We start from the raw sequence: 15,047 nt of genomic DNA, 5'->3' as shown, positions 1-15,047 counted from the left end.
CGAATTACCTGTATCGGCGACACTGCTTTTCAGAAAGAAACCGTTTGCACAATATTCTTAACGCACACTTGATGTTTACTCGTGTATAAATTTTGACATTTTTATCTTTAGCCGATTTAAAGATAATTAAGGAAAACCATTTGGAAAGTATCAACTTCAACACACTATATCTCGAAAACTATTATTTTTCCATGAGGAACTTGCACACAAGTTTTTTTGAAACATGAACGGGACACCCTGTATATTGGTAATGATTCTGATAAAACTGAAGATATTGATTTTAGAAAATGAAATTGCAATGCATTTTGCACTATACAGGATGTTTTGGAAAAAGTACCAAACATTCAGGTGATCATAGAACATTGAAAAATAAAATTTTATTCTGGAGTGTAGGCCTAGTGTCTTTTGTTTTTGAGATACAAGGTGTCAAAGATGATTTGTAGAAATAAAATATTTGCCATCATTTTTCAAAAAACGATGTAATCCAATGAAATTTAAATTTTTCAGGGTGCTAAATATGTCATTAGTGCTATTAGTATTTTACCATCTAGAGATAGCTAGATACAACCTTTCCTAATGACATGTCTTTTTAGTTTATGTTCTGCTGTCACATATCATTTTTAATAAAAAAATATTCTTGTTGCATTTGAAAACGCGCACATAACATTCTGCTCCCATTATCATTTTTACCTTTTATAGTATAGTATTTTTATTCTTAATAAAGTATTTCTGTTAGTAAATTTTATAGTTGGTTTCATGGCTATCTTGATTTTGTCCATTGTGTAAGGTCGGTAAATAAATCAAGATATTGTGCAAACTGTCAAAGCAAACATATAACATACATATATCACTTTAATCGGAAAAAGGAGAGGACTTCCAGTAAGTAAGCGACAAATATACAGGATGTTTCATTCAAAAATTTGGTTTATATATTCGAAACGCAACAGTCGTTTGTTTTTTTAATAAATATTTTTTGTTATGTTATTGACTATACAATTAATGATTCGTCTACAATGAACAATGAAAACCGTTACATCTACCCTCGAGATAAAGCAATCGTTAATTGGCTGAATAGAATTTCGTTAAAAATTACACCAATTTCCAGCCGGTGGAACAGAATGTTTTGTTTTAATGTAATTTTGATCTTATTGTTCTAATAATTTTTAATTTTACAGAAATTTAATTGCCAACATGGCTTGTAATCATTTATGAAAGCTTTGATATTAAAATTGATTGCATTTTTTTAGAGGCCGATAACTTTTTATTATACTAAGGTAACTTAATCTAAATGGATATATTTTTATCATCCAAGGAAGCCATCCTTATGGTGTGGCCCATTCGTTTCTGGATACCCTGTATAATAAACAATAAAAGTTAGTTAACTTTGGGACATCAATTATCTTTTTCTCGAAAATTTATCAGTACTAAATTTCAAGGGAGTCTTCTGTTTTTTGGAAAAAATATGGATAAAATTTAATTTAAAAGAAATCATAATCGGTGTTCTGTATTTGAAAAACAAAAGACAATAGGCCTATGGGCTAAAGGAAAAAAAATGATCTTATATCCGGAACATTGTACGCTTTTCCAAAACACCCTGTATATAAGAAAGTTAAAATTTTGGTATGTAAGGTCATAATTTGAATTAAAAAAACTAAAATGTATAGCTTTCATTACACTTGGAGAATTTTTCTAGTGGATCCTCCCAATTGGATGTCAGTACTTTTTATTTTTTCCAATATACCTACATTTTAAATAGTATTTTCACGCTTTCTGTACTTATCGTTGTAATTAGTTTAAATGGACATAGAAAGCATCTTGTAGATAATATGATTTGATAGAGAAAACTCAGGTATGTTGGCATCCTGACTGAAATAAAACCGCAAAAATTTATTTTATTTTTTTAGGAAATGTACCTAAATATTAATAAAAGCCAGTAAAAGTAATGTTATGTGGGTCTAAAATATTTTTCCGTAATAATCTCCTTCATAATTTTGTATATCCCTGCTGTTCATCATTTTCCCGTTATCAGAACCGTCCTATCTTTCACCACAGCAGATATTCGTCTTAGCAGCAGTGGCGGTTCGTGATGGTAATAAATATTAGGTCGGCAGATCACTGAGCGTCGATACAATATTTTGCAGTGGTTGAGTTTGTTAAACATAACCATTATGTCTATGTATTTAAAATATTTTACTATTTTCTGCTTCAAATTATACACATTTTGGAAACAGAAACTTGAATATATATTTCCGAAGGATTTAGGTGCGCTGAATCCGAATCTGGCAGCAGAATTGCTCTATCACGTCAGGTTTTTGAGATATCCTAACCTAAAAGTGCAAAAAACACTGTTTTTCGTCATATTTGAGGTTATCTAGTAATGTCATCTATTCTTTTCTAAAAAACTGATACATTGAATCTAAAAATACAAGGTTTCCTCCTTCGAATGCCGTTGAGTTTGCTGAAATATCTTTTTTGTTTAGTTTCTCTGTTTCTTAATATGCGAAAATCCACTAAGGATCCCTTAGACATCAAGCAGTCGATTGCAATTCAGAAACTTCATACCCCGTATGAGTTTGTGGGTTTGGAGTTGGTGGGCTTGGGGTTTGTAAGCTTGGCGTTTGTAGGTTCGGGTTTTGTGGGATTGGGGTTTATGGGGTTAAGGATTGTGGGTTTGAGGTTTGTGGGTTTGTGGATTTGGAGTTTGTGAGTTTGAGCTCGTATGTATTGAAGGTTTCTGAGTATGAAGTTTCTGAAATGCAATCAACTGTTTGACGTCTAAGGGATCCTTAGTGGATATCTCATCGAAAAAAAATAAAAGATATTTGAGCAAACTCAACGGTATTCGAAAGAGGGAGCCTTGCACTTTTAAATTATATGTATTTTTTTTGGAAAAAGAATAATGGCATTACTACATAACCTCAAATATGACGAAAATCAGTGTTTTTTGTACTTTTAGGTTAGGAAATCTCAAAAACCTGACGTGATAGAGCAATTCTGGAATGCATATTAGTGTCTGCTTCTTCACCCTTGTTGACCTGTGTTATTATTTTCCCCTGCACCTGCCACTGAATTATTATTTGACGAATTAGAAAGGAAAAATATCTCATCTTGAATAGTAATACGAAAGTATATTTAATTTTAAAAAGTTCTGGACGCACTACAGTATTATTTTTAAATTCGTCCGAAAATTTATACTCGCGGTGTCAATATAAGTTTCATTTTAATCAAATGCTAATAACGTTATATTCAACCTGACTCGCAATTAAAGCTTCAAATAACATTTTAATTGTAGGTATGTAGTTTTCCAATTCCCTCAAAACAATTTAAAACGTATTTGTGAAATTACTCTTTCCCATTTATTAAAAGTGCGAGACAACTTCGTCCGGGAACATATTTAAAGCGGCTTTCGAATTATCTTTTAAAAATTGCGTTTGCAGTTAAACAAAAAATTACAATACATATTAAAATAAGATTCTAATTGTGTAACCAGCTACGACCATAAAATAAGACTTAAAACGCTTACAATTGTTGTTGTCGCCAGTTAAAATATATTTCAGTGAATCAAAGCGTTTCTCATTTCATCATTTTTGGTCGCCATTGCAGATGCTGCCGTCCCGGAAGAGCCGCCTCTGCTTAGCAGTTCTAAGTACCACACATAATTTACCAGGTAACTTAGCGAAAGACATATGCAACCGGCATGTGTGCTGCGCCAGTCAAATAAGGTTGATACGGTACGTGATTCAGCTAGACAAAAATAAATTGCTCCACATGCCAATCGAGGACGCAACCTGTTTGCAAGATGTGCTGCTACCAGATAACTGAATCTAACAAATTTAATAATACATATAAATTCCATCTAGGTTTAGAATCCAATGGCTTTATTAAATTTTATTGGGCGGCTATAAATCGAAACTTCCTTTTCGCAGGAAACTTGTGTAATATAGCAAATGTCTGAAGGTCTGATATACAACAATCAGGGATGGCTGGTGGTGAAATGCGACCCAGCAGAAAATCTAGCCATCCAATGTAACAAAAATGGAGAAGCAGGTAGAAAAACTGTTAAGGAATTAAAATAATAAGTGGAAAGTGGCGCAAAAACCGTATAAGAGTCTATCAAATCCGGTAAATATTAACAATTGTAAGGTGGTAATGGACTTATTGGATAACAGTTTAAATAATTGGGGGACATGGTTACTATGATGATAATTGCAATGATGCTATTCTAAGGCAAGGTTTTATCATTAGATACTGTCGCAGTTTTACTTAATATATTGGCAAGTTCAATTAAAGGGGTGCTATATAATGCAACTATGTGATTTAAAGTTGGAATTATCAAACAATTAGAGAAAAGGCATGCTTCAATTTGGATAGTCCCGCTCTGGTTACAACTGCGAGATCCCAGAGTCGACGTTCGGTCACACTTAGGGGAAGCTCCGCGAATTTTCGTGGACTGTTGTTCGGTATGTACTCTCCGGATTGCGAGGGTTGTCGGTAATCGCTCTGCTAATAGTATCGGTCTCTCCTGATGTCGTCTAATGCAGGTTGAGGTGTTTGAAGTCGTTTGTAGCCTTGTGGATAGTTTCAGCGGTTCAATTCGAAACATAGGTAAAAATGTCGATCCCCGTTCAGAATATTATGCTTTACGGAGAAGAAAACGCTGAATTAAAAAATCAATGCCTGCTTATATTGCGCGATATATAGTGATGTGTATTTGTCTGTTTTTTCGGTGTAAACATTTTTATTAAGCAAATATATTCTCATAAAAAATAACCCTTGACTTATCCCTCTGGTGCAAGGGTTTATATTTTTTCGCAGATGGCAAAATTCCAAATAAATAAATTAATTAAACTAGGGCATAAATAAATAACTTGTTGACTTGCTCGTTTTGTATTTTGCGTTTTATTCATTACGCGTTTTATTATTTTTAATTATTTAACACATTGACATATTAAGAACATACAGGTATACATATACAGGGTGTATCACGAAGAGGGCCCAGTAGGATTATCTCAAAAAGTACTCAGAATTGAAATCTGGAAATTTGTATACAGGGGTTTGTCAAAAAGATCTGTTAAATGAAAATAGTTCAACTTCCTCGCATTTCCGGTTATACCAGAAGTCATCATCAGCTCTGTTACTTCAAATGGAACACTATGTATATTTATGCATTTTTCAATTATTCTACGGCAAATTCTACACTATTTTCATATAAGGTACTATGAGCCAAAACGTGACAGTTTTCAAGTTATTATTAATTTTCGAAAAAAATTGAGGGGTGTCAGTGATTTTTGAAAATATAATAACTCCGACATTTTGCTTTATTTATTAATGAAATTTGGCATGGATAATTTAAAAGCAATTGAATTCAACCAGTTTAAGTCAAATTTGCAAAAATTCATACATGTGGCCAACATTATGACGTTGAAGTTGAATTTACTCAAAAATTTCAAATGATACACCCTGTATATTATTACATTAATAGATGCAGAATTAAATTTACTTTAAAATGATACTATAGTTCCCTATACCCAAAGTTAACAGTTCTTGTGTAAATTGGAAATTATTAATTTCAACACAGAAAAATCTACGAGTATGGTGGGTTTATTTAAATCATCGCCCTTTTTAATTTAATATATAGAATTATTGTTTTTGATGAAGGTATAACAATAAAAAAAATTACAGTTTATTAATCAGACACATCATTATTCAATTCTTGTGCATCAGATCCACCGTACATTTTTCTGTGTTGAAATCAATAATTTCCAATTTACACAAGAACTGTTACCTTTGGGTATAGTATCACTTTAAACTTTAAAGTAAATTTAATTGTGCATCCATTAATGTAATAATATAAAGGGTGTACCATTTGAAATATTTGAGTAAATTCAATTTTAACGTCACAATATTGGTCACACGCTCTTAAACACTCTGTATGAATTTTTGCAAATTTGACGTAAACTGGTTGAATTTCAGTGCTTTTAAATTATCCATGCCAAATTTCATTAATAAATAAAGCTAAATGTCGGAGTTATTCTGTTTTCAAAAATCACTTGCATCACTCAATTTTTTTCGAAAATTGATAATAACTTGAAAACATCATTTTGTCCTATAACATCTTATATGAAATTAGTCTAGATTTTACCGTAGAATTAAAAAAAGCAAACATATATAGTGTTCCATTTGAAATAACAGAGTTGATAATGACTTCCGATATAACCAGAAGTGCGAGGAAGTTGACACTATTTTCATTGAATAGATTATTTTGATAAACCCCTGTATACAAATTTTCAGATTTCAATTTTGACTACTTTTTGAGATAATCCTACTGGCCCCTCTTCGTGATACATCCTGTATATATCATTATTGTTTACTGAACATTTATTTCGAATTATTTAAGGAAGTTGAAATGGTTTAATATGTTTTCTTCTTGCACAAATTGTAACATCCACACGTATAAAATAAAATGACATTATTAGAACAGGAAGTAACTAGTTCTTTGTAAATCCTTTATATCGATTTTGATCAAGTTCAAGGACGATTCGAACAAAACGCTTTGTATTTGAACAATAGAATTCTACTCTATTCTACGGCAAGCGTCAGAACAATTATTAAGTTTCGCAAGCTAAAAGAACAGATTTATGTAGAAGAATTTATTATTGCTAGCAACATTCTGTCAAAAAGTTCATTAGATTTAAATTTAGGTATTTAAAAGTTATCATTATTTTAATCCTTGTCTTTTTTCATGCAGTTTGAAAGCTGCTTTTTAACACTCCACACAAGTTATCAATACAATAATGCTTGACTTTTAATTTGAATGTATGATAGCTTTACACAGTTTTAAATCTAAGTCAGATTCGGTTGACATATGTAGGTGTTCCTCAGGGGTCAGTTCTGTATCCTGTACTTTTTATTCTATAAATAAATTCATTGGAGCGTTCGATAGATCATTTTTTTTACAATGTTTGCTGATTATTTCAAATAGGCCAACCAAAACATTGACAATTAATTTAAAACATACTATGCTCGACGCAGCACTTGAGTAGTAGTACCTAAACCGATTAGATTCCATAAAAGACAAAATAAATTTTCAAAGTCCCCCACAGTGTTGCTGACAATACCCTAATCGGTAATAAAAAGTATTCCGAACATTTTGTAACACTTCCGGCGGTATTTGCCTAATGTCATCCCTGATTCTTTGTTGAAGCCTGGCGATGTCGTTAGGTTTAGTAGAATAAACCATAATAGCATATAAAGCATAAGCATTTAGTAAGCATTTAGTAGCATAGTGTTTTCCAGATAGCCCCATAAAAAAATCTAATGGGGTAAGATCGGGTGATCTTGCTGGCCATTCAATTAGGTCTCTTGTTCCAATCCACTTATTCGGAAACACTTCGTTGAAATAGGCCGTATATTTTGAGCAAAATGTGGTGGTGCCCCGTATTGTTGAAATCATATCCGTTGGTCAAATAAATCGGGATCCAAATTATTGAGTAATAAAACCGCTAAAGCGGGAACCAGTTCAACCCCACATAATTAAAAAAATAAATGAACCTCTTTGTAATATACCCCATTGAAAATAAAAATTGAGGTGATTCAGGCATTTTGCGATAAACCTTTTTTATTAAATTGATTTTTTTACTTTTTTGCTTCTAGTTTTTTTTGAGTAAAGATAGGTATAGGCATCGCTTCATAAAAAAACAAAGTAAATAAAATTTCCTTCGAAAAAAATGGTTGTATAATATTTTTGGATGGGAATTGGCCGCTCAAACTTAGCCAATTTTTCGATTTCCGTCGCGTTTACCCTTATACGTTTCAATTTTTAGTTTCTGCAAAAAGGAAAGGATTCGTTCAAGGATTTTCATCACATGACTTGTTCGAAGGGTCATTAAAAATGGAAAAACCGTGGGGTGCTATTAAATTAGAGGGTTGAAATTGAAGAAGGGGTGAAAATGCGCTTTTAGTTTTTTTAATATAGCAAGAAAACGAAGCAAAATTTCGGTATAGTTCGTAGGAAAAATTTTGTAGAGAATTGAATTTCCCATCGAAATGGCTTATTTAAAAAATTTAATACAAAAGTTTTATGCAAAAAATCGTTAAAAAATAAAATAAAAATTTAAATTTTTTGATTTTTTTTTACTTTTTTGACTCTAATTTATGTTAAAACCAACGAAAATCTATTTAAGTTTGATCGGTTATAACTCAGTCAATATTAGTCTAAAAACTTTTGAAAACGCATCATTTAGTTTTTTGTAGAGCAATTTTCTTTGCCTACTTCTACTAAAAGAAAAATTAGTCAAACAATTTAAAAAAATAAAAAATCTTATTTTTTACTTTTTTAAATTGTTTATTAACGAATTTTTCTTTTATTTTTTTTAAATAAGTCATTTCGATGGAAAATTCAATTCTCTACCAAATTTCTCCCATGAACTATACCGAAATTTTGCTTCGTTTTCGTGCTATATTTAAAAAACTTCAAAAGTGCATTTTCACCCCTATCTTCAATGTCAACCCTCTAATTTAATAACACCCCGCAGTTTTTTCATTTTTAATGACCCTTCAAACAAGTCGTGATGAAAATTCTTGAACGAATCCTTCATTTTTTTGCAGAAAAAGATAGTTAAAACGTATAAGGTTAAACGCGACGAAAATCGAAAAATTGACTAAGTTTGAACGGCCATATATCAGTTAATTCTCATCCAAAAATACTGTGAAACCGATTTTTTAAAAGGAAATATTTTATCTATTTTGTTTTTTATGAAGCCTATACCTATCTTTAATCAAAAAAACTAGAGGCAAAACGGTAAAAAAATATAAAAAACCGATATTTTTTGCTTCTTTCAAATTGTTTATTAACGATTTTTTGCATAAAATTATCCTTTTCAATTTTTTAAAAAAGCCATTTCGATGGAAAATTCAATTCTCTAAATAATTTTTCCTATGAACTATAGCGAAATTTTGCTTCGTTTTCGAGCTACAATTAAAAAATTGAAAGGGGAGCATTTTCACCCCTATCTCCAATTTCCACCCTTTAATTTAATTGCACTCCGCGGTTTTTTCATCTAAAATTACCCTTTGAACGATTCAATAAAATTGCTTGAACGTCATAGTTCCTTTAAATCTTTTTTTTCCATATAATCGGTAGGTAGCCTATTAGTTGACTTTTGTGTTCAATATTAAGTAGTATAAAATGAGTACTTAAAAAATCGAAACTGACGCAAAAATTTTAATATCCGTTTATATTCTATAAATAAAGGCAAAATTGGTTATTTGGATTACATTGCAGTTTTCTTCCTGGAAACAGCGTCAAAAATGCGTTTCCAGATGCCATTGTATTCGTTGCATTTGCACGTCGGAACAACCGTTCGACTGCGTACCTACCACGTCAAACCAATCACATAAGGGGTGAAAAGGGTGCATCCGCAGCCCATATCCGCTTTTAATTTACTTCACACTTTAGCAAGTGCAGCGCCCCAATGTATCCGGAGAAAGGTGGGCGCATGTACGAAATCCCTGCGCGTCTATCAATTCCCAAAGCGAAAAACGCGGAAAATGCTAAGCCGAATCAAACGTTGATTCCGTAGCAACAATCACGTGTCAAAACCCCGGAAAGGGGTAGAGGAAACGCGAGCGGCTCCACCTCACGCAACGTCTCATTGAAGGGGTGGCAACAATAACTACTAGATTAAACGAAAACGAGAAAAGGATCCCGCTGCACGGGGTGGCAGTAGGTACGATACGTCATTGCACATGCTCCTGAACTACCGGGGGATGACACAATCTAAACTTGCAAAATAATTAGATTAGTTTCGCGGTGATTGAGTACGTGGAAGCGTGGACACAGCTCTGCTATGTACACAACAGCCCGGTGTTAAACTCGACCATAAACCGTCCCTAAACTTGAACCCTATGCGTAGTGAAATAACCCCCAAGTTTTAAAACTATTTTAAAATCTAGTTGCCTCTGTCGCTTCCCCTTGTTCGACTGGGTGGCTAGATTGAACCCGTATAACTGTAGTTTGTTCAAATACCGACAGTTTAACAAACGCTGAAAAGCTGCAGGCCGTTCTCCACGTGCCTATTCAACAGGTTAAGGCTCAGAGTCAAGTTCAAGGTAACTGTGACATCGATTTTGCGGAAATTTAAGGTAATTCCTCATTGTGTTTAATGGAGAGTCTAGACGGCGGCAGACGGAAGACTGCAGGAATTTGATAGTTATGTAATGCATGTCGTACAGCTCTCTCTGCAGAAAAATGTGTAATGCATGAATAATTACCATTATTTATTTGAATACAGTCATTTAATGCATGCGAATTTGTATTTTCGATGAACGAGAAGAACGAAGAAAGAAGAGTTTCTGGATAAAAACGATATTATGAAGATTTTTCTTTGTTTTTAATTTCAGTACCTACCAGTTGTGTTATAGTTTTAGTTTCAAATTAAACAGTAATTAATTTAGCGCAGATTTTCAAATGAAGAATTTATATACTGTCTATAAAATATTATATAGTAGATATTTAGTAGAAAACATTTAATTCGAAGATTCGGCATTTGATACATGTTTTTTCATATCCCAATTTTAAAAAATATTTCGTGTCTTTAAAAATGCACACGTGGTTTGCGAATACAAAAATCCTGTCTTTCTTTTTCTGATTTAATTAAACACACAATAGGTTTGTCCTGTTTTTAAAATACTTCTTGCTACATACCTTTGACAATTATTTTTGAAAAGAATAGGGACAATTCTTTAAAAAGATATAAATGATGGGAACAAGTTATCAAAAAAACTGACACAATTGCTTTTGATAGATATAAACTTTGCTAATAGTCAATGGAATACAAGGAAATTAATTATTTTCCATTGCATCCAATATATTAACAGTTTAGTTAAATACAGTTAATTCTAATGGATGTAGTTCCTTCAAATGGTACATTAATTCAGCTTACTTTTTAATAGAATATAAGTATGATTTTCAAAAAATTCTTGCTTAATATATATAAGAATTATAAATTTAGTCGCTTTAATATTTATTTCTGCATATAAGATCCAACTAAATTCGATTTATGTAACAGCAAAACCAATTTTATACTTTTATAATTGTTTTAAAATGTATTATTCCTAACAATAATATGTATAACCACATGTCTGGGTGATTTTTGCCAGTATGTCCGTCATTTCTCATAAAATAACACTGTTGTACATAAAATTTTATTAAAGCCTATCTATTTCCAAGGTTTTCTTTTTTTTTCATTTTTTTCGCAATTGTACCTAAGCAAACAAGTAATCTAACATACATAAACAATGAAACTACTCCAATTAGAATTAACAAAGCCTTTAGACATTTTATTAATGACTATAAAAACTTAGAATCGTTTCTGGAAGACATGGAACAAGCTAGGATGCTACTAACAAAGATTAAAATAATCAACTTACTTTTGACTGCTGTTTTTGTGGAAACCATTGATAAATGATCTTAAAAATGAGCTAATCAGAAAAACGCAAAGCTCTTAAATTCCCTGTCTCACCAGACTGAACAAATAAACTATCGACGAAAAATTCTGTTGACATTAATGAGGTCCCTGATGTTCCGAAGTGGTTTATTTGTCCTGTCTTTGGAAACAAAGACGGTTTTCAAAAATGTCCTACATAAAACTTGAAGACTTAATAAATAAAATTGAATATACTCAAAAATATTTCTACAACAATGGTTATTAGACACAATTCACAATTCCATATGTGGTCTTTTTTACACAAAGTAAACTAAAGAAATATTTTTTATCTGGAACTGGAAAACATTAAAGGAACAAAAAAATTTCTTAATTTTTTTAGTGATCTTTGAACGGCTGTATCTCAGTGAAAAATTGTCGTATCGAGTTAAAAAAAATAACCGTTTTGAAGCGTTATGTCTCTAGTTTCAAGATATTTTGACAACCAATTTTTTTGAGCTGTAATTATCGAGGAATCAAAGAAAGAAAAAGAGAAAAAAATATATTTTTTTTGGAGTGTCCTCGGACTGAGGAAAATTGTTTTGAACTCAATCAATATAGAGGTCAGCTAGCTTGTTTAATAATCTTCAATTTGCTTTTTGAAAGATCTTCGTATGATTATTGGTTACCGAGATATTGATGGTTGAATGAAAAATTATACTTTTGTCTTTAATCATCGATATCTCAGCAACAAAGTAAAGCACAGTAAAGCCAAGAGTGGTTTTGAAAACTTGAATAAGTTCTTTATAAGGATCTATCATTGTTTTCGACGAAAAAATTTTGTTTCATCCTTGACGTTAATTTGGAAGAGATGCAACCTTTCAAAAATCAATAAAAAATTAATTAATATTTTTGTTCTTTTAATTTTTTCCAGTAGTGTATATTATTAATCAAATCTCACATGTTCTGTAAGGAATAGTTTTTTGAAATAACTTTTCACCACTATTTCATCTACACCTTTTTTATTTTTAGCCCATTGTCACTCGGATTTCTAGAATAAACAAAAAAAGTATTCATGTTTAATTTTAATAAATTGAATCATTGTTCAAAATTAAAACACATTGTCTGCGAGCCATCGATTTTTTTAAATTTATTATCATTATTGTTACTATTATTATTACACCACCGATGCACTCCTATAATTAAACTCGCATTTTTTCAAAAACAGTTCGATGTATCAAAACAAAAAACTGGGCTAAAAATGAAAAAGTTAAGGATGGAACAGTGTCGATTATCCCTTAAAATTATGGCTTGCACAACCTATGAGATTTGAATAATACTAACTTTAATGTATGAATAAGATATCTCGAAAAACCTGTACGATATCTAAAAAAATATGCTATCTATGGGTCCCTTACTGTATGTTTTCGAAAATAAAGTTTACATAAAAGTTACACTGTTTTATGTATTTTAAAAACTACCACTGACTCATAGATAATCGTTCGGCAAATACTGCAAATATATCATCGACTTTACAGGAAAGAAAATAAGTGACAAGTGCAGCAATTTAAAACATAATAATGATAAAGGAAACAATCACCTTTCAATTTGTTTAAAAAAGCATCAGCTCAACTAAAAATCTATATCATTATCATTTTCAAAAAAATATATGTTTGTTATGAGATAACGTAACTATTAACGCATAAAAAAATGTACTAGCTATAAAAATCAACTTTTTACAGCCATTTAAACATTAAATTTGTTAATAACACTTAAACTGATCACTTTCAGGCATTGCGACATGTTTTTTGGATTCAGTAGGTCAAAATACTTATGAATAAGTTGTTTGCAGCCGTGGCACTCTGACTGGCCACGGAACCCTATCTGGCTCCTAGACTAAAGAGTAAACCAGCCAAATTTAGCGTAGCAAAATAAGTATAGCATCATAAGCATCCATTATTTATTTAAATGAAATATACATATTCTTAATAAATTATCAATTAGCAAATGATAACATTTTGCTGCAAACTAGGATGTAATTTTCGCACATTTTACATTTTATACAAATTTCTCCACTTACATACCTACCCACCTAGTACAAAAATAGGCCGTTCGAAATTAGGATATTTCATGGAAATGGTGACAGACTTATTTTGATCGCAATGGGCCTCAAGCCAGCCGCGTAAATCATAACATAACAAATAAGCGTTTGAGACAGCTACATTTTTTTAGTTGCAATTACCTACGTTACATATGAAGTAACAAAAAATATGAAAAAATAAATAAGCTCTTATAAATAGTTACAAACATTCATTTAACATTATTTTTGTTTAATTTAGCAGATTTATAGAGGATGACAATGTTATATGTGTACAATTACATGTTGTTAGAGTAGTTTCAAAATCTCATGAGCCGCGAAATGCGCGAAAGGCGTGGCGTATCCGCATAATTCTTCTAATAAGCACGTTGTGAAAACATTGACTTAGAATTAGACCACGTGTCTCATTACAACCAGAAATGAACTAAGGCGCTCGAGCATCAATAAAGTCAACTGGCGAATGTTCGTTATATATATTTTTAGTGCCTAAATTAAAATAATAAAGAATATAGGCATTTTATTATGATTGTAATCGGATCAAAGGCTTGTTTACGCTACGAGAGCTCGAGGTAGACTGTGAATAATGGATGTAATGTTTCTGCGCATATGAAGGTCAAAACTCATAAGATTTTGAAACAACTCTAACATAGACGCGTATATTCGGAAATTATAATTCTTCTATTTTTTTTCTGAATTAATGAATCGAAAAAAGGCAATCTGTACTGTTACCTGAATAATATTTAAAAATGTCGCTAGATAAGAGGTAAATATAGGGTGCATAAACTTTAAAGGGACGTACCTTGGGTAAAAATAAGCAAAAAGGATCATAGAAGCCTTTGAAGAAATATTTGGAATTATTCAATTTTCGTGGCTGAAAACATACATAGTCAAACCAAGACAGTTGCACGAACAAAATTTGGACAGGACATAGCCAATACAATGCGAAACATCGCCATAATGTTAAAAATGCTGTCACCGCCAAACATGAGTTAAACAGAAAAACGTAAACCTAGTTCTTCATTATTATTATTCGAATAAAAAATGAAAAAATAACGTAACAATTTGAAAGTTATATTTAAAAAAGTTGTAAATGAAATTGGAAGTAAAAATGTTCAAAAAACGAAAAGCATTGCTTAGAGTACGGTTACGTTTGCAATATAATGACGGACACTTCCAAAACCAGCGTTAACCTTCAAAGTATTCTGTTATTTTTCTCTTTAATTTGTGCAAATAACAATAGTAGATGTTGACATATGTTAATGTGTACCCATATATTGGTGTAAGCAAAAATATGAAATCTAATAATAAATAAGCATACATTAGATTTCGTATAAAAAGTGCTAATATACGTTAGCAAACTTAGTATTTGCATTTTGAGGAAATTATGATTTCCAAAAAATGCGTTCAAAAGGTCTATTTAATATTGTAGACTATAACTCTATAAACCAAGTTGTGTATGTACTTCATCAATTCATGTCGACTGATAATTTATCTCTTCCGTGGCTTCGCGTATTTAAAATATGCCA

Source organism: Anoplophora glabripennis, unplaced genomic scaffold, assembly GCF_000390285.2.
Source record: "Anoplophora glabripennis isolate ALB-LARVAE unplaced genomic scaffold, Agla_2.0 scaffold1, whole genome shotgun sequence".
NCBI classification, from domain to species: domain Eukaryota; kingdom Metazoa; phylum Arthropoda; class Insecta; order Coleoptera; family Cerambycidae; genus Anoplophora; species Anoplophora glabripennis.
The sequence above is the reverse complement of the archived record's forward strand: the minus strand, read 5'-3'. Positions refer to the sequence as shown.